We start from the raw sequence: 19,839 nt of genomic DNA on the forward strand, positions 1-19,839 counted from the left end.
CCCAGAACAATTCCTTGACAATCCCATGTCCCCACCCCAACCCTTCGTGGCTCTGTACACATTTTTAAACCTGGCGAAAGATGAAGAGAATATTGTAAATTGTCGGAGTCCAGCTCCAACGAGTCCAGGTAAACCCGAGGGATGGACGGCGTCGGCGAAGGAAACAAGACCTGACACCCTTTGTAGGTGTCAGCACGTCAAGCACAAATTTATTTTTCAGAGCGGGTATTTATATATAGGCAGGTTTCATCATCATGTACAAAATCAAAACATCTCAACATGTTCTAACCTCAAAATATTTTTGTCAGTTTCCTGAAAATGTCTCCAGTTTCTAGATGTACTAACAAGATAATTCCCCAAGTTCTCATTAGTTGCAGGTTATTTTCTAATAGTTAAGCCAAGCTATTATGTAAGTCTTTAATACAGAAGTGCAATCTTCGTGTTCTTTCTGCATGGGCAAGTTTTTTTTTTTAACATCTTTATTGGGGTATAATTGCTTTACAATGGTGTGTTAGTTTCTGCTTTATAACAAAGTGAATCAGTTATACATATACATATGTTCCCATATCTCTTCCCTCTTGCGTCTCCCTCCCTCCCACCCCTCCAGGCGGTCACAAAGCACCGAGCTGATCTCCCTGTGCTATGCGGCTGCTTCCCACTAGCCATCTACCTTACGTTTGGTAGTGTATATATGTCCGTGCCTCTCTCTCGCTTTGTCACAGCTCACCCTTCCCCCTCCGCATATCCTCAAGTCCGTTCTCCAGTAGGTCTGTGTCTTTATTCCTCTCTTACCCCTAGGTTCTTCATGACATTTTTTTTTCTTAAATGCATGGGCAAGTTTTTTGAATAGTGCCTTAAAAATATTTACGATATATCCTACAGTTCCTGTGTACCTGACTCCACTAGTAGCACTTACAATACCTCCTACGCTCCTGTTTATCACCTGGCAATTGTTGCCAGAGTATTAACCTTTCTTTAGAGTGGACCCATATGAAAGCAAAATCATCAACAACCCCTTCGTAGGGCCACTGTTGTTCAATTGGGGGTGTTTTCCATAGGAACATCCCTATATTTCCATTTGTGTATTGCGTTCCCAGTTTCCTGGGGCCAAAATAGGTACTTTCCATTTTGTAATAACAATAGTAGGGGGGGTAGTAGTTTTTCTCATTTTCCTAACCCTGGGCGCAAATCCCCCTTGTGCTGTTTCCATATATAAGCTTAACACAACCAAACAAATCAATAGAGATGTAGTCCACCGTCCTGGCACAGTGCTGCTTTGCAGTCCTGCCTTTGATTGCATCATGACTTTGTCACTGCGCAGGGACTCCAGGATGGAATATTGTAAATATAAAAGTTTAACTGTTGGTTTTGCCTGCTGTTATGTTGGGGGGTAGGGGTGGGGCTCTGAAGAAACAAACCCTGGAGAAGTGACTCTGCCAGTGAGGGAGGAGGAGGGGGTCCGAGCCCACAGCCCCTTCCAGTGAACAGCTCTGAGGTCAGAGAGAAAGGGGAAGTGAGTGCTGGGGTGAGGTGGTCATTGGTAATGGGGTTGTTCGGGGAGTTAAGATCAGGACCAGTGTTTGTGCAGAGGTCAGAGCCTGGCGTAGAGGACCAGGCAGGGGCTGATGGGGACAGACACCAAACAGGCCAGAGGGCCTATGGGCTGGTGCAGGTGGCTGGCTACAGGAGAGACATGCAAGGTGAAGGGTTTGGTCTCTGCTAAGCCCTGGCTCAGGCTGCAGGGTCGAACACAGGCCCAGGACTCTCCCTCTTGGCACACTGTGAGGGAGAGCCCCACATCATTGTGACCCGCTTAACCCCAGGAGCCGCTGGGACAGGAAGGCAGCCGGTAGTACTGTGGGCACAGTAGGTTGGGGCCCTGGGGACCCCCATGGCCACGGCCACGCAGTCACTGTGTCCTCCCCCACCTAGCTCTGGCGCAGACTCCGTGGCTTCTTACACCAAGTGTTTCGTGTTATTTGTGAGAAAGGTAAGTGGAGGATGGGGAGGTTGGGGAATAGGAAAGGCAGAAACCAGGTGTTCTAGCCCTGACCTTAAGTGGGCCCCTTCCCCTCCCGCTCTCCCTGCTCAGACACCATAACTATGCAGCTTCTCTTCCTGCAACCTGCCTCTCCATCCCTGGAGGAGCCAGGCTCCCCACCTGTCCCCGATCCACAGAAGCTTCTAAGTTATGCTCACCTGGGAAGCAGACCCAGCCCCCGAAGCAGAGCACCCCTGCAGTCTGCCTTCGGTGCACCATGGACCCTGTGAAAATGATCGTGTCCCCCCCACCCACTCGCCGCCATCGCCGTCGAGACTCTATGGCACGCCACGCCCACCGCCCCGTAGCCTGGGCCCCTGACAACTGACAGCGATGACGAGAAGCCCCCACGTCAGCACACAACAATCTGCTCCCACAACTGGAATTGCCCCAAGGACTGGGAAGGCTTTCAGTCCACCTAGGGGTTCTGGACTCCCTGGGCCCAGGATGCTATGGAGCCACCTACCCAGACCATCTGCTTCCAGCAAACTGTAGAGGGAAGGCCGCTCAAAAGAGAGGCAGTCAGAGCTGGGCCTACAGGCCTACGCGTACCCTGTGAACCCCCGCCCCACAGCCCTCAGGCCCTGAGCCACAAGAACGGTTGGGGGGTGCCCCAAGCAGAACAGGAGCAGTGCCCGCCAGCCCAGCCACCCATCCTGGGCCCGGCCCACGTCGCAGACATCCCCCGGCGCCGCTCCTCAGGGCGCGTAGCCTATAATGCCAGAGACGTGAGACGGCAGCTGCGGGAGCTGACCAGGGAGGTGGAGGCCCTGTCCCACTGTTACCTCCCGGTCTCTGGATCCAGCACGGCTGAGGGGACGGGAAAGGCCTAGGTATACCGTTCCCTGACAGAGAGGTGACTGGGAGAAGAATAGAAAGAAGAGAGGAGGTGGTTTGTGGTGGTGTGCGGGGTGCCAGGGCCCACACAGCCACAGGGAATTCCCGGGACGTCCAGTGATTAGGACTACACGCTTTCATTGCTGACGGCCCCAGTTCAATCCCTGGTCGGGGAACTAAGATCCTGCAAACCACACTGCATGGCCAAAAAGAAACAAAAAGAGAGAAAGAAATAGAAACAGCCAGTGGGCATTTTCCATCAAGACTCCAAACACATAGCAGGTGCTCAATATAGACCCACGTAATGGAATCAGCTTAAAATGATCGATAACGTTAGTCAAATGAAAATGAACAGAGAAGCAGGGTGATTCATAAAAGGCCTATCTGCTCACATTCCAGGAACGCAGCTGGTATGGAAGGTGAGGTCTATATTCCTCTATATCTGTTGAGATGTTCATTGTGCAAACAAAATGACTTGAGGATCGCCAGGTACCACTTTCACAGACCTCAGCAATGAACCCCAGCAATGATCCCAGGACTGCCTCCACAAGAACCCAGGCCTTACCTGAGACCCAGGCCTCCCCAAGAACCCAGGCCTTGCTCAAGATCCAGACCTCCACAAGCTTCTGGGCCTTACCCAAGACCCTTACCTCTGCAAGAATCTAAGCCTTTCCCACGACTCTGACCTTCAGAAGAATCCAGTCATTACCCAAGATTCTGGTTCCCAGAAGAGCTTAGGTTCTACTCAAGACAGACATTTCTTGACACGCCCATACCTCACCAAGCCCTCTGGTCTCCACAAAAACACACCATTTCTCCAAACTTCTGACATTCAGAGGAGCTCAGGCTTTATGCATGATTCTCGAGTCTATAGGAATCTGGAACAAAAGCAAGAGACTGTACTGTGTAAAAGTCAAGAGCTCTCCCAAAAAACTGGCTTCCGTAATAGCCCACACCCTTATCAAGATTCTGGATGTGACAAGAGTACAGGTAATGCCCAAGATTCAGGAGTCTCTAGGAGTCCAGATTTTACCCAAGATCTGGGCCAGAGAAGCGTCCGTACCTTGCCCAAGACTCTGGAGTCAATGAGAGTTCAGGCCTTTGCCAGGAATCTGAAGAGCCCAGGCCTTGTGCAAACCCCTCGCCTTCATAAGGGCTCAAGCCTTACATGAGACTCAGCAGACTACAAGAATCCAGGTCTTACCCAAGATTCTGGAGTCTGCAGGAGCCAAGGCCTTACTCAAGATTCTGACCTCCATAAGAATCCAGGCATTACCCAAGCCACTGAAGTCAAAAGGAGATGTGGCCTTACCCAAGATGCTGGAAATTAGAGGAGCTCAGAACATACCCATGACCCTAACTTCCACAAGTACTCAGGAAGTAATCGAGATCCTGGCCCCTATAAGTGCCCAGCCCTTACTCAAGACTCTGGCTTATCCAAGAGATCAGGCCTCCATAACAATGCATGCCTTATCCCAAACCCTGGCCTCCACAAGAACCATCTAGGAACTGACTCTGTCCAAGTTTTGGGCGCATATCAGACCCACAAGTCATTTATATCTGAGGCAGTTCCTCAAAAGGAGGGTGCTGGGCAGCACACACCATGGACTTCTGTCCCACCCAGTCAGAACTCCTGCTCTCCCAGGGCTCAGGTGGCCTACAATGACCTGCAAACCTTCTCAGAAGTACCTGTACTGATTGAGCTGCAATCATCCTCCCGGCGAGCAGGCAGCCAAGACTGGGTGTAGCACCCCATGGATACAGTTCCTCCAGCCTGCCAGAACTATCGCCAGATGTCTACGCCTCCCAAAACCAGCTGGAAGCCCTACTGTCCTGGGTCAGGCACCCGGCTCGGGCATGTCGTCTTTGACGCCCGCCAGACACAGTTCAGAGCAGGCAGGGACAAGTGAGAAGCTCTGTCTCCCAGGCGCCTTCACCGACAGACATCCAACAACTCACCGGAGACCACCAAGGTTTGGGGATATCAGTGTGCTCAGAGCAACTTAGAAAAACAGGGGACAGATATGCATGAGGAATAAAGAGACAAGAGAAGTGTTCTGTGGGTGGTTGAGGACATCCACCCCAGCCCCATCACACAGGGCCTGATGAGGACCTAAGCTATCCCTGCTTTCCCTCCATCACTCTCTAGCTAAATCCGTTATCCCCAAGGCCCTAGAGCTGCATTGCCAATTACAGTAGCCACTAGCCAAATGCCTATTAGAATGTAAATTTGTTAAAATTAAGGAAAATTAATTCTGTTAAAAATTAAGTTAAAAAGTTGAAAATTCTCTTCCTCAGGGAACAGAATTTCCCTGGCATCCAATTCTGTTCCCTGGTGGTCCAGTTGTTGGGATTTGGCACTTTCACTGCTGTGGCTGGGGTTCAATCCCTGGTCGGGGAACTCAGACACTGCAAGCTTCATGGTATGGCCAAAAAAAAAAAAAAAATTCTGTTCCTCAGTGCCATGACCTTCTAAGTGCTCAGTAGGCACATGGAGCTAGCGGCTACTGTATTGGACGGCACAGATTTAGAACATTTCCATCATCATGGAAAATGCTATTAGAGAGCAGTGCTTTAGAGTTTAGAGCAATTTTCCTTTCCTTGTCACCCACCCCCAGCACCTTAAAGCTCCCCCAGAGCCCAGTGAACTTAGCTGTTGTTAGGGTGGCTCAGAAGCCACCCTCTGGGGAGGAAGTAAGATGTGGGGCTGGACAGCCAATGCTTGATTTCCCCAGACTGTGAGAAACGGTCCAGGCTTCAGTTTTCGTCATCTGGTCTCTTGGGTCACGATCAGATGTATGGAAACTTGCCTCCCCCATTCTGGGCTGTGTTTGGGGCTCTTGGTTACTGAGGGAGAAGACCTCACTTTGTCAGAGACTAGGAAACCTTGTGTTTTAGGCTGCCCAACTTGAGCCCTGGATTCTGAGGGTCCCCTCCTTCATAGGCCTCTAAATTTTTCGAGGTGTCTCCACTTAATTTTCTTGCCCATGGACTTAGGCCTAGTTCACTGTGGAGACAGACCCCTGGGAAAAAGGAAAGCATCCTGGGCTGCCGGCCCGAACCTGGCGGCGCAACTCCCCCCCAGCCACGGAGGAGCCATACCCAGCCTGTGCTCACAGCAGCCCAACCGCATCCCGCAAACCCCTTCAACGGGACACTTGCCACTACTCCCGGGATCCCCACGAAGTTGCGGCGCCGGGCGGGCCGAATGGGCCTATATGCTGCCCGTGGGCTCCCCTCCTCTGGCCACGGCGCCTCCCTCACGGTGCTGGGCGAGGCCTCTTTACAAGTGGGCCCAGCTGCCCTGCTCAGCGCTTCCTCCTCCGCCCCTCCAGCCCCTGCCCCGACGTCCATTCGTAACGAGCCCCTCCACCCCACCCACTTCATGCCACGCACCGGAACCCGGGGGCAATGCCAATACCAGTTTATACATCCTGGTGGCGGAATCGGCAACCGCTGAGAGCCAAGCCCGTGCCCAACTCGCTGCTACCTTCCACCTCTGCCTCGAGGCCTCTCTGCACAGGAGAACAGACTGGGAAATGACCTGACCGGCTGCAAATGGGGGCGGGGGCCGGGGGGGGGGGCAAGGGCATGGATAGGGAATAAATAGCGCCAGAGTCCAGGAACATTGGTGGTCTGTGGCTTGGAAGCTCCACCTCTTCTGCCAGCCTGGCCCCTGCCCTGGCTTTCCTGCAATAAGAAGCCTTGTCCCCTTCTTGGCCTGAGGGTCCCCTTGGTTTAGTGGCCACGTTCTGCCAGCATGCCCCTCTTGTTCCTATACCATTGCACTAGTAACAATCTGCAGCTGCAGAACTCCCAACCCTGGTCTCTGGGCACCTCCTCTGTTTCTCAGCTTTCCCTGTCCCAAAGAGCCTCATACAAGAGGGCCGCTTCCAACTGGGAGGTTCCACACCTGGGCAGGTCGCTCCAGCCCAGTGAAGGCCAGAAAGAAAGGCTGAGGCTCTGGCTCCAACCAGGCCTTCCAGGCCTCTCTGAGGCCGAGTCTTCCTAGTCTCAAGAGGGGCCAAGCGACGGAATGTGGTCTTTGGAACAAGTGAGTCAGCGGGCCGTGTGAGTGAATGATTGATCACCAATGGAGGTGTTACCGGCTTCGGCCATGTTTGAACCTGTCCGGCTCAGCTTCCCTCACCCTGGTTTACCAGGGAATGTCCACCCTGGGCCCTCCTTTTCGTCCCCCCTCCCTCACTGTGGACCTCACCACCGCCCTTATGACCTCAGTCAAGCTCCCGTTAAAAGTGGAGGGCAGGGGGCCCAGTCAGTCCTGGGACCAACGGCCAGGTTAGCGAACTACTATGGATCTGAGCCGTTCCCCTGGACCCATTCCCAGGGGGGAAACAAACAATTTCCAGGATCAAGTAGACGGCAATTCTTCTGCTCCTGTCAGTCCTTGATCTTCGTCAACGTGGGGACAACATGGTGATTATGGTCAGGGCAGGAGATGTGTCAGCGGGGTTTGGGGAGCCCTGGGTCTTGAAAGGGTCTGAGGTGGGGGCTGCGGGGGTGTTGCCGGACAAGGGTTGATTTCCGGGCTGCTCACCCTGCTCCGCCCTCCCCCCTCCCCCCCTCTGCCCTCAGCTCCTGGAGCATCTGAAGAGTATTCTTGCGGGCGCTTTCAAACTCTTTTCCCCAGGTGAGTGGGCGCAGCGTGGGCTCATGGGATGTGGGCCGTCCCCTTTCTTCTATCCCTGCCTTAGATTCCTCAGCCCTAAGGAAGCATGCCCCGACCCTCGCGCCTTTTCCCCTCATACAAGTATGCCATCTGTGTATGCCAGCCATCCATGCACATGCGCTGCTCCGTGGAATCCCAAGAACCTGTGCTCAAGAGCTCTATCTTTTCTTCCCGCGCTTCCTCTTTCCCGCTTCCGCCATGGCTCAAGCTTCCGTCCTGCTCGGGTCACCAAACCCACCTTGACCTCCTGGAAAGCAAGACAAAAATTATGAGAAGGCTTCCTAATTGCTTGCTGGATGCGCCTCAGTGTGGACGGGCCTGCGGCTCCACGGAGTCCCGCCACGGGGACTGGTGGAAGGCGCGGGTAGTGAGAGCTGGGGAGGCCCCCTCCGGTCCCACAGTCTTAAGTCCCAGGCCACCTTTTACTCCAGGTAAGATACATCTTCCAAGCTCCACAGAAGACAAGGTTGGAACGTAGTTTCCTCTCTGCCTGCCCCACGAGACCAAGCTAAGCAATAACATGACAGATGGGAGGGAAATGGAGCACCCCGACTCCTGACCCAGCCCAGTCCGCAGCCCGGGGCCCAGACCCGCCCCCAGTTCAGCCCCTGCGCAATGCCCTGCCAATGCCCAGACCTCCTCCTCATCCCACCCCCCTGAGCAACACCCATCCCCCATTCTAGATCTGCTCCTGAGGCCAAACGCCCATGAGCCCACTTTCCTCCCAGGCCCAGATATGCGGAAATATGGAATGGTAAACTCTCAAATGATGCCAAGACAAATTTGAACATCCCAGACCTTCCCTTACTGCAGCTTCCTTCCTTGAAGGTCTGAAGAATAGAAACAACAAGCGGACCCCCATACTTCCGTCTACCCCAAATCCTGTACTCCAAGGAGCTGCACCTTCTCAACCTTGCCTCCATTCTGCAACGAGTGCCCCAAGCTCACCATGCCCATCCTCCACCCGACACGCTTTAATCTGCCCCCTTGTTTTCTTTCAGATACCGGGTCTTCATCACACAGCAACATCCAGAAGCCCTCCAACTTATACAAGCCCCACCTTTCCCCAACCTCCAAGTCTTCTCAGTCCTGTCCTCTTTCCTCTCTTCCCAGGTCCCCATCCCTCCCAAGATATCCATTACTTCCCAAATCCCAAGCCAGGCCCACCCATGAACTTCCTGAGAGTTCAAGGCCTCACCAAGGCTCCGTCCTCCCAAGGACCCCAGGCCCTTCCAAAGTCTGCCGAGTTTTCCTACACCCAGGCCTAACCACAACACCCCAGCCTTCCCAAGACCCAGGCTTGCTCAATACCAGGCCTCCACAAGCTTCCAGGCCTTCCCAAGATGCTGGAAATTAGAGGAGCTCAGAACATCCAACATGACCCTGCTTTCCAAAGTACTCAGGATCATCGAATTCCTGGCCCCCATATAGTGGCCCTTACTCAAACTCTGGCTTATCCAAGAGATAGGCCTCCATAACAATGCATTCCTTATCCCAAATCCCGGCCTCCACAAGAACCATCTAGGAACTGACTCTGTCTCAAGTTTTGGGCATATCATAACCCACAATTCATTTATATCTGAGGCAGTTCCTCAAAAGGAGGGTGCTGGCAGCACACACCATGGACTTCTTCATCCCAGTCATAACTCCTGCTCTCCAGGCTCAGGTGGCCTACAATGACCTGCAAACCTTCTCAGAAGTACCTGTACTGATTGAGCTGCAATCATCCTCCCGGCGAGCAGCAGCAAGACTGGGTGTACACCCCATGGATACAGTTCCTCCACCTGCCATAGAACTATCGCCAGATGTCTAACGCTCCCAAAACCAGCTGGAATCCCTACTGTCCTGGGTCAGGCCCCGTCTAGGCATATGTCTTTGACGCCCGCCAGAACAGTTTCAGACAGGCAGGGACAAGTGAGAACTCTGTCTCCCAGGCCCTTCACCGACAACATCCAACAACTCACCGAGACCACAAGGTTTGGGGATAATCAGTGTGTATGAGCAACTTAGAAAAACAGGGGACAGATATGCATGATGAATAAAGAGACAAGAAGTGTTCTGTGGGTGTTGAGACATCACCACAGCCCCATCACAGGGCCTGATGAGGACCTAAGCTATCCCTGCTTTTCCCTCCATCACTCTCTAGCTAAATCGTTTATCCCCCAAGGCCCTAGAGCTGCAATTGTCCAATTACAGTAGCCACTAGCCAAATGCCTATTAGAATGTAATTATGTTAAAATTAAGAAAATTAATTCTGTTAAAAGTTAAGTTAAAATTAAATCTCTTCCTCAGGGAACAGAATTCTCCCTGCATCCAATTCTGTTCCCTGGTGTCCATTGTTGGATTGGCCATTTCACTGCTGTGGCTGGGTTTCAAATCCCTGGTCGGGAACTCAGACACTGCAAGCTTCATGGTTATGGCCAAAAAAAAAAAAAATATCTGTTCCTTGCCATGACCTTCTAAGTGCTCAGTAGGCACATGGATCTAGCGGCTACTGTATTGGACGCACGAATTTAGAACATTTCCATCATCATGGAAAATGCTATTAGAGAGCAGTGCTTTAGAGTTTAGAGCAATTTTCCTTTCCTTGTCACCCACCCCCAGCACCTTAAAGCTTCCCCCAGAGCCCAGAGAACTTAGCTTGTTTTAGGGTGGCTCAGAAGCCACCCTCTGGGGAGGAAGTAAGATTGGGTGGACACAATGCTTGATTTCCCCAGACTGTGATAAAGAGCGCCAGCTTCAGTTTTCGTCATCTGTCTCTTGGGTCACGATCATATGTATGAAACTTGCCTCCCTCCCCCTTCTGGCTGTTTTTGGGGCTTTGGTTACTGAGGGAGAAGACCTCACTTTGTCAGAGACTAGGAAACCTTTGTTTAGGCTGCCCAACTTGAGCCCTGATTCTGAAGGGTCCCCTCCTTCATAGGCCTCTAAATTTTTCGAGGTGTCCTCCCTTATTTTCATTGCCCATGGACTTAGGCCTAGTTTCACTGTGGAGACAGACCCCTGGGAAAAAGAATGTTAAGAATTCCTGGGCTGCCGGCCCGAAGCCTGGCGGCGCAACTCCCCCCAGCCCACGGACGGAGCCTCCCCACTGTGCTCACAGCCAGCCCAACCGCATCCCGCACCCCTTCACGGACACTTGCACTACTCCCGGGATCCCACGAAGTGCGGCGCCGGGCGGCCGAATGGCCGAGATGCTGCCCGTGGCGCCCTCTGGCCACGGCCGCCTCCCTCACGGTGCTGGCCGAGCCTCGTACAAGTGGGCCCAGCTCCCTGCTCAGCGCGTCCTCCTCCGCCCCTCCCATCCCCTGCCCGACGTCCAGCTAACGAGCACCCTCCACCTCCACCCACCTTCATGCCACATCATCCGGAACCCGGGGGCAATGCCACTACCAGTGTATGACAGCCTGGACGGAACGGCAACCGCAGGAGAGCCAAGCAACGGGCCAACATCGCTGCTACCACCTTTCCACCTCGGCCTCGAGCCCTCTCTGCACAGGAGACATACTGGGAAAATGAACTGACGGCGGCAAATGGGGGCGGTGGGGGGGGGGGGGCGGCATGGAGAGAGGAATAAAGATCGCCAGAGTCAGGAAACATTGTGGTCTGTGGCTTGGGCAGCGCCCTTCCTTCTGTCTTGGGGGGGGGTCCTGCCAGCCTTGGTCCCGCCTTGCTTCTGCAATAAGAAGCCAGTGGTCCCCTTCTTGCCTGAGGTTCCCTTTTTAGTGGCCCAGTTCTGCCAGCATGCCCCTCCTGTCCCTATACCATGGCACTAGTACATCTGCAGCTGCAGACTCCAAACCCCTGGTCTCTGGGCCCTCCTCTGTGTCTCAGCTGTCCCTGTCCCAAGAGCCTCATACAAGAACTGCTTCCAAACTGGGAGGTTCCACACCTGGGCAGGTCCAGCTCCAGGCCCAGTGAAGGGCATGAAGAAGGCTGAGCTCTGGACTCCAACAGGCCTTCAGCAGGCCCTCTAGGCCGAGGTCTTCCTTAGTCTCAAGAGTGGCCAAGAGACGTAATGTGTCATTTGAACAAGTGAGTCGGGGTGGTGAGATGAATTATACCACTCAAGGGAGGTGTTCCGGCCTTCGGGCCATGTTTGACTGTCAAGGCTCCAGCTTACTACCCCCTGGTTACCAGGAATGCCACCCTGGCCCTCCTTTTCGTCCCCCTCCCTCCTTTTGTGACCTCCCCACCTGCCCCATTATTACATTCCCTAAGCTCCCAGTTATAAGTGGAGGCCAGGGGCCCAGGCAGTCCTGGACCCCATGGTCATGGGGTGGAGCGAGACCTCACCAGCCGAGCAATGATCTCTGGACATCCCAGGAATGCCAGGAGTCGGAACTCAATTCTGCTCCTGTCAGTTCATCTTCTCCGTCAACGTGGGGATGCAATGGTGATATGGTTCAGGCAGATTTGTGCAGCGGGTTGGGGGAGCCCTGGGGTCTTGAAGGGGCTGGGTGGGAGGGCTGCTGGGGTGTGGCCGGACAAGGGTTGGATTTCGGCGGGCTAACCCTCTCTCGGCTCCCCCTCCCCTTCTTCCCTCAGCTCTGAGGCATCTGAAGAGATTCTTGCGGGCTTTTCACGTTCTTTCCCCAAGGTGAGTGGGGGCGCCAGCGGGGCTCAGGGATGTGGCGCCTGCCCCTTTCTCTCTATCCCTGCCTGATTCTCACCCCTAGGAAAGCCAGGCCCCGACCCATCTCGCCTTTCCCCTCAGACAAGAAGTCAGCTGTGTTAAGGCAGCCATCCATCGCATGCATGCGCTGCTCCGTGGATCCCAAGAACCTGTGCTCAAGAGCTTCTTCCCGCTTCCTCCGCCATGGCCCAAGCTTCCTGCTCGGGCACCCAAACCACCTTGACTCCTGAAACAGACAAAAAAATTATGAGAAGGCTTCTAAGTGCTGCTGGATGGCGCCTCAGGTGTGTGGACGGGCTGCGGCTTCCTACGGATCCACGGGACTGTGGAAGGAGCGGGTAGTGAGAGCTGGGGAGGCCCCTCCGTCACAGTCTTAAGTCCCAAGACCAACTTTTACTCCAGGTAAGAGACATCTTCCAACTCCACAGGATGAGCAAGGTGGACGTGGTTCCTCTCTGCCTGCCCCACGAGACCAAGACTAAGACCCCAGACTCTGACCCAGCCCAGTCCGCAGCCCTGGCCCAGACCCCCCCCCAGTTCAGCCCCCGCGCATGCACCTCTGCCAGGCCCAGACTCCCTCATCCCCCCCACTGAAGCACACCCATCCCCATTCTGAGATCTGCTCCTGAGGCCACGCAATGAGCCACACTTTCCGAGCCCAGGCCCAGAATATGCGGAATATGGAATGGAAGATCTCAAAGATGCAAAACAAATTTGAACAAAAGTCCAAGACCTTCCCTTACTGAGCTTCATTCCTTGAAGGTCTAGAAGAGAATACACGTACCCCCAGACTATGTCTACCCCAAATTCCTGTACTCAAGGATTGCTGCACCTTTCTCATACTTGCCTCCATTCTGTCAACGAGTAGCAAACTCACCAATGCAACCATGCTCCACCATACACTCTTTATCTCCCCTTGTTTCTTTACAAATACCGGGTCCTTCATAACTACAGCAACATCCAGAAGCCCTCTCAACTTATTACAAACCCCATCTTTCCCCCAACTCCAAGTCTTCTCATCTGTCCTCTCTTTCATGTCCCCATCCCTCCCTAAATTATCCATTACTTTCCCAACCCCAGCCAGGGCCCAACACCATGAACTTCTTGAGAGTCAAGGCCTCAACCAAGCCCTGTCCTCCCAAGACCCAGGCCCTTCCAAATCTGCAGCGTTTCCTGACCCCCAGGCCTCCCCAGAAAACCCAGGCCTCCCAAGAACCCAGGCCTTGCTCAAGACCAGGCCTCCACAAGCTTCCGGCCTTTTCCCGAAGATTCTGGAATTTACAGGAGCTCAGAACATACACATGAACCCTAACTTACAAAGTACTAGGAAATAATAATCGAGATCTGACCCCCATAAAGTGATCCAGCCTTACTCAATACTCTTGCTTATCCAGAGATCAGGCCTCCATAACAACTCATGCCTATCCCAAACCCTGCATCCACAGAACCATCTAGGAAATGACTCTGTCCAAGTTTTGGGCACACATCAGACCCAAAGTCATTTATATCTGAGGCAGTTCCTCAAAAGGAGGGTGCAGGCACAGCTACCATGGTCTTCTTCCCACCCAGTCAGAAATCCTGCTCCCCAGGGCTCAGGTGGCCTACAATGACCTGCAAACCTTACACAAAGTACCTGTACTGATTGAGCTGCAATCATCCTCCCGGAGCAGGCAGCCAAGACTGGGTGTAACCCCAAGGATACAGTTCCTCCAGCCTGCCAGAACTATCGCCAGATGTCCCTACGCCTCCCAAAACCAGCTGGAAGCCCTACTGTCCTGGGTCAGGCAACCCGGCTCGGGCATGTCGTCTTTGACGCCCCCAGAACAGTTCAGAGCAGGCAGGGACAAGTGAGAAGCTCTGTCTCCAGCGGCCTTCACCGAAGACATCCAACAACTCACGGAGACACATCAAGGAGTTGGGGATATCAGTGTGTGATGAGCAACTTAGAAAAAAGAGGGACAAGCATGAGGAATAAGAGACAAGAGAAGAGTTCTGTGGTTGTTTGAGGACATCCACCCCAGCCCCATCCACAGGGGCCTGATGAGGACCTAAGCATCCCTGCTTTCCCTCCATCAGCTTGTCTAGCAAGCTGTCATCCCAAGGCCCTAGAGCTGCTTGTCAATTACAGTAGCCACTAGCCAAATGCCTATTAAAATGTAAATTAGTTAAAATTAAGGAAATTAATTCTGTTAAAAATTAATTTTAAAAATTTCTTCCTCAGGGAACGGAATTTCCCTGGCATCCAATTCTGTTCCCTGGTGGTCCAGGGGGGACTGGCGCTTTCACTGCTGTGGCTGGGTCAATCCCTGGTCAGGGAACTCAGGACCACCGCAAGCTTCATGGTTGGCCAAAAAAAAAATTCTGTTCTCAGTGCCATGACCTTCTAAGTGCTCAGTAGGCACATGGAGCTAGCGGCTACTGTATGGACGGCACAGATTTAGAACATTTCCATCATCATGGAAAATGCTATTTAGAGAGCAGTGCTTTAGAGTTTGAGCAATTTCCTTTCCTGTCACCCACCCCCAGCCCTTAAAGCTCCCCAGAGCCCAGAGAACTTAGCTTGTTGTTAGGGTGGCTCAGAAGCCCACCATGGCGGGAGGAAGTAAGATGTGGGGTGGACAGCCAATGCTTGATTTCCCCAGACTGTGAGAACGGTCCCAGGCTTCAGTTTTCGTCATCTGGTCTCTTGGGTCACGATCAGATGTATGGAAACTTGCCTTCCCCCTTCTCTGGCTGTGTTGGGGCTCTTGGTTACTGAGGGAGAAGACCACTCTTTGTCAGAGACTAGGAAAACCTTGTGGTTTTAGGCTGCCCAACTTGAGCCCTGGATCTGGGGGTCCCCTCCTCATAGGCCTCTAAATTTTTCAGGTTTCCCACTAAATTTTCTTGCCCATGGACTTGGCCTAGTTCCTGTGGAGACCAGCCCCTGGGAAAAAGGAATGTAAGAATTCCTGGGCTGCCGGTCCGAAGCCTGGCTGCGCAACTCCCCCCACCCACGGACGTAAGACTCCCCAGCTGTGTCTACAGCCATCCAAACCGCATTTCCCGAACCCCTTCACGGACACTTGCACTACTCCGGATACCCACGAAGTGCGGCGCCGGGCGGCGAATGGGCCGAATGCTGCCCGTTGTGCGCCCTCTGGCCACGCCGCTCCCTCACGTGCTGGCCGATCCTCGTACAAGTGGGCCAGGCTCCTGCTAGCGCTCTCTACCGCCCTCTTCCCAGCCCTGCCGAACTTCCAGGCTAACGAGCAACCCTCCAACTCCACCCACCTTCATGCCACTCACCGGAACCCGTGGGGCAATGCCAATACCAGGTGTATGTACAGCCTGGAGTGGAAAGCGGCAACCGCAGGATAGCCAAGCACGGGTTCAACTCGTGCTACCTTCACCTCGGCCTCGAGGCCCTCTCTGCAACAGGAACAGACTGGGAAATGAACTGACTGGCGGCAAATGGGGGGGTGGGCGGGGGGGGCAGGGCATGGAGAGAGAATAAGAGCGCCAGGATCAGGAACTTGGTGTATGTGGCTTTGAAGCGCACACTCTCTTCTGACATCTGGGCCCTTCCCTTGGCTTCCTGCAATAAGAACCAGTGTTCCCCTTCTTTGCTGAGGGTCCCCTTGGTTTAATGGCACAGTTTTCTGCCAGCAGGCCCCTCCTTGTCCTTTATACCATTGCACTAAGTACTCTGCAGCTGCAGACTCCAAACCCCTGTCTCTGGGCACCTCTCTGTGTTCTCAGCTGTTCCCTGTCCCCAAAGAGCCTCATACAAGAAGCTGACTTCCAACTGGGAGGTTCCACACTGGGCAGGTCCAGCTCCAGGCCCAGTGAAGGGCATGAAGAAGGCTGAGAGCTCTGTACTCACAAACCAGGCCTTCAGCAAGTCTGAGGCCGAGGTCTTCCTAGTCTCAAAGATGGGGCCAAAGAGACAATGTGTCATTTGAACAATGAGGTCATGGGTTGTGAGTAAGAATACTCACTAGTGGAGAAGTGTTCCGGCATCGGGCCATGTTTGACTGTCCAGGCTCAGCTTTACCTACCTGTTACAAGGGAATGCTAACCTGGGTCTCTTTTCGTCCCCCTCCCTCACTTGTGACCTCACCACCTGCCCCAATTATGACCCAGTCTGGGCTCCAGTGACTCTGTGGAGGCCAGGGGACCCAGGCAGTCCTTGGACCCCTGGTGATGTGGTGAGCAAGGCCCTACCGAGCCAGCCATGCTCTGGCACCACCATCCCCAGGAATAGCCAGGAGCTAGGAACTCAATTCTTTTGCTCCTGCAATTCAATTCAATCTTCCTCACTTTGGGGATGAACGTGGTGACTATGGTCGAGCATGATTCTGGGCAAGCAGCAGTTGGGGTAGCCCTGGGCCTTGACGGGGCTGAGGTGGGGTGAGGAGGGCTGCTGGGGTGTGGTCGACAGGGGGATTTTCAGGGCTAACCCTGCATTCTCGGTCCTCTCCCCCTCCCCTGCTTCCCTCAGCTCTGGAGGCATCTGAAGGGTTATTTGCGGGTTACTTTTCAATCGTAATGCTCCCCAAGGTTGAGTGGGCGCCAGCGTGGGCTCAGGGGAATGTGGGGCCTGTGCCCCTTATTCTTCTATCCCTGCCTAGATGCTCAGCCGCTCAGGAACCAGTCCCTGACCCTCTCGCCTTTCCCCACAGACAAGGAAGCCACTGTGTAAGGCAGCCATCGCATGTGCATGCGCTGCTCCGCTGGATCCCAAGACCTGTGCTCCAAGAGTTTCGTCCCGCTTCCCCCCATCGCCCAACGTTCCCTGCTTCGGGGCACGCAAACCACCACCCAATCTCCTGGATACCAGACACACAGACAGAATTCTTCTGAGTGCGCTGGATGGCTGCCTCAGTGTGGACGGGCTGCGTCTTCCACTGAGGCTCCCGGACTGCGGAAGTAGCGGGTATTAGAGCTGGGGAGGCCCTCCGGTTACAGCCTTAAGTCCGAGCCCCTTGTACTCCGGCAGGAGGCATCTTCCAATCTCACGGATGACAAGGTGGAACGTGGTTCCACTCCGCCTTTGCCCCCAGACATCAAGACTAAGACACCATACTCTTACAAGCAGGTCCCAGCCCGCGGGCCCGACCAGCCCCCCAGTTCAGCCCCCCTGCGCATGCACCTGCCAATGCCCAGACTTACCTCCTCAGCCAACCCCCTGAGCACCCCCCCCCCACCAAGGCTGAGATCCTGCTCCGGAGGCCACGCCCATGAGCACAACATTCCGCCCAGAGCCAGGCCTTCTCCCTAGTGCAACCCCCACTGGGAACACTCCTGCCAGCCCCATACCTTCTCCTCCACCCCACCCCCTCTGAGCACACGCCCCGCCCTCAGGCCCAGGCTTGGCTCCACATTCACCTCCCCTGACACACCACCCCCCAGGCCCAGACCCCCTCCCCAGCCCTCACCCCTGAGCACAGCCCTGCCAGGTCCCATGCCCTGAGCATACCTCAGCCCAGACCCCAGCCCAGGCCCAGACCAGGACACCTCCCATGCATCAGCCCATTCCCTGGGCCAAACATCTGTCCTGCACCCTGACCCATGCCATCTACTATTCCATGCGCAACCCTCTGGTCCCCTCTCCCAACTTCGACCTGCTACTGCTCCTGCCCTCCGCCCTACCAGTCCTCTGTTCCCGATCTCGGCCATCAACTCTGTCCAGGCTGGTCATGCCTGACTAACACTCAGTCCCGTCCACCCCCTACGCCCATCCTAGGTTCTATTCCCTCTACCTTGTCTGCCTTTAGCCAAGGCCTCTCCCTCCGGCCATGTGGTCTACGCATGACCGAAGGGTAAAGCAGAACTTATTCCATATGTGTTTCCGCCTCAGAACTCTGGGTTATTCTTCCAAAAGACTTGCTGCTGGATGCCGCCTCGGTGTGGAGGGCTGGTACACCCCTCCAGGCCCCAATAGGGCATGGTCTGGTGAGCTCTGGTACAGCAGAGCAAACACTGACGCAATGGTAGTGGGACAGTCCCAAGCCCTCCACAGGATCCATACTTGGCTACCTGGCGTTGGGGAATATGAAGGTAAGATCCAAATGACCAAAGACAATTGGGTACAGTCCAAGACCTCCTACTGCAGCTTCCATCCTGGCAGTTTTGACAGAGAAAACACTACCCCCAGACTCCAGTCGACCCCAGCCATTCCGGTATACTCCACGGATGCTGCACCTTCTCAAACCTTGCTTCCATTCTCAACCAGTGCCCAGAGCTCACCATGCACCAATGCCCCCACCATGCCCCTTCTCTGCCTCTTGTTTTCTTCCCAGATCCTTTGTCCTTCAACACAGCAACCCCAGAAGCCCTCCACCTTAATACAAACCCCCACCTTTCCCTCACCTCCAAGTCGCCTCAGTCTGTCCTCTCTTCCCAGGGCCCCATCCCCTCCCCAGTTATCCACTACTATCCAACCCCCTGAACTTCATGAGAGTCTAGGCCTCAACATCACCAAGGCTCTGTCCTCCAAAGGACCCCAGCCTTCAAAACACTGTAGAGTTTCAGAAACCCAGGCCCTTACCCCCATCCGGCCCTCCACAAGGACCAGGCCTTATCCAAAGACCGAGGCCTCCACAAGAAAACCCCAGGCCTTACCCGAGAACCCAGTCTCCCCAAGAACCCAGGCCTTGCTCAATATCCGGCCTCCACAAGGCTTCAGGCCTACCAAGTCCCAGACCCTTACTCTCTGGCAAAGTAATCCAAGCCCTTTCACCGCTGATCTTCAGAGAATCCAGTCATTTACCCAAGATTCTGGTTTCCCATGAAGAGCTTAGGTTCTAGCGAGATAGACTTTCTTCTTTCTTTATACGCCCATATCTCACACCCACCTCTGGTCCTCCACACGACCACCACATTTCTCCAAACTTCTGACATTCAGATGAGCTCAGCTTATGGCGTGATTCTTCGAGTCTATAGGAATCTGGAACCGAAAGCAAGAGACTGTATTCTATAAAAGTCAATAGCTCTCCCCAAAAACTGGCTTCCATAATGCCCACACCCTTTGTCAACATTCTGGATGTTACACTAGTCAGGTAATGCCCAAGATTCAGGATTCTCTAGGAGTCCAGCCTTTACCCAAGATTCTGGCCAGAGAAAGCTCCGTTAAACTTGCCCAAGACTCTGGAGTCCAACGAGAGCTCAGCCTTTGCCAGAATTCTGAAGGCCCAGGCCTTGTGGAAACCCCTCGCCGCCATAATGGCTCAAGCCTACATGAGACTCAGGAACTACAAGAATCCAGTCTTACCCCAGATTCTGGAGCTGCAGGAGCCAGCCTTTACTCAAGAATTCTGACCTCCATAAGAACCAGTCCTTACCCAAGCCACTGAAGTCAAAGGAGTTGTGGCCTACCTAATATGGCTGGAAATTACAGGAGGCTCAAGAACATAACCATGACCGTTAACTTCCAACAAATACTCGGATTAATAATCGGATCCTGGCCCCCATAAGGTGTTCCCGGCCCTTACTCAAGACTCTGCTATCTAAGAGAGCAGGCTCCATACAACTTCTGCCTTATGCCCAAACCCCGCCGCTCCACAAGAACCCTCTAGAACTGCTTCTGTCCAATTTTGGGCCAACACAGACGCCGAAAAAAGTCATTTATAATATCTGAGGCATTCCTTGAAA

At 53.9% G+C, this 19,839-nt stretch overlaps 2 pseudogenes; both read left to right on the forward strand.

Moving 5' to 3' along the window:
• Nucleotides 1-1,543: 1,543 nt before the first annotated feature.
• LOC114889561 lies at nt 1,544-3,463 on the forward strand (annotated as a pseudogene).
• LOC114889562 lies at nt 3,199-5,274 on the forward strand (annotated as a pseudogene).
• Nucleotides 5,275-19,839: the final 14,565 nt, after the last annotated feature.

This window comes from Monodon monoceros, unplaced genomic scaffold, assembly GCF_005190385.1.
Source record: "Monodon monoceros isolate NGI ecotype Baffin Bay Population unplaced genomic scaffold, NGI_Narwhal_1 Super_Scaffold_9, whole genome shotgun sequence".
Classification (NCBI taxonomy): Eukaryota; Metazoa; Chordata; class Mammalia; order Artiodactyla; family Monodontidae; genus Monodon; species Monodon monoceros.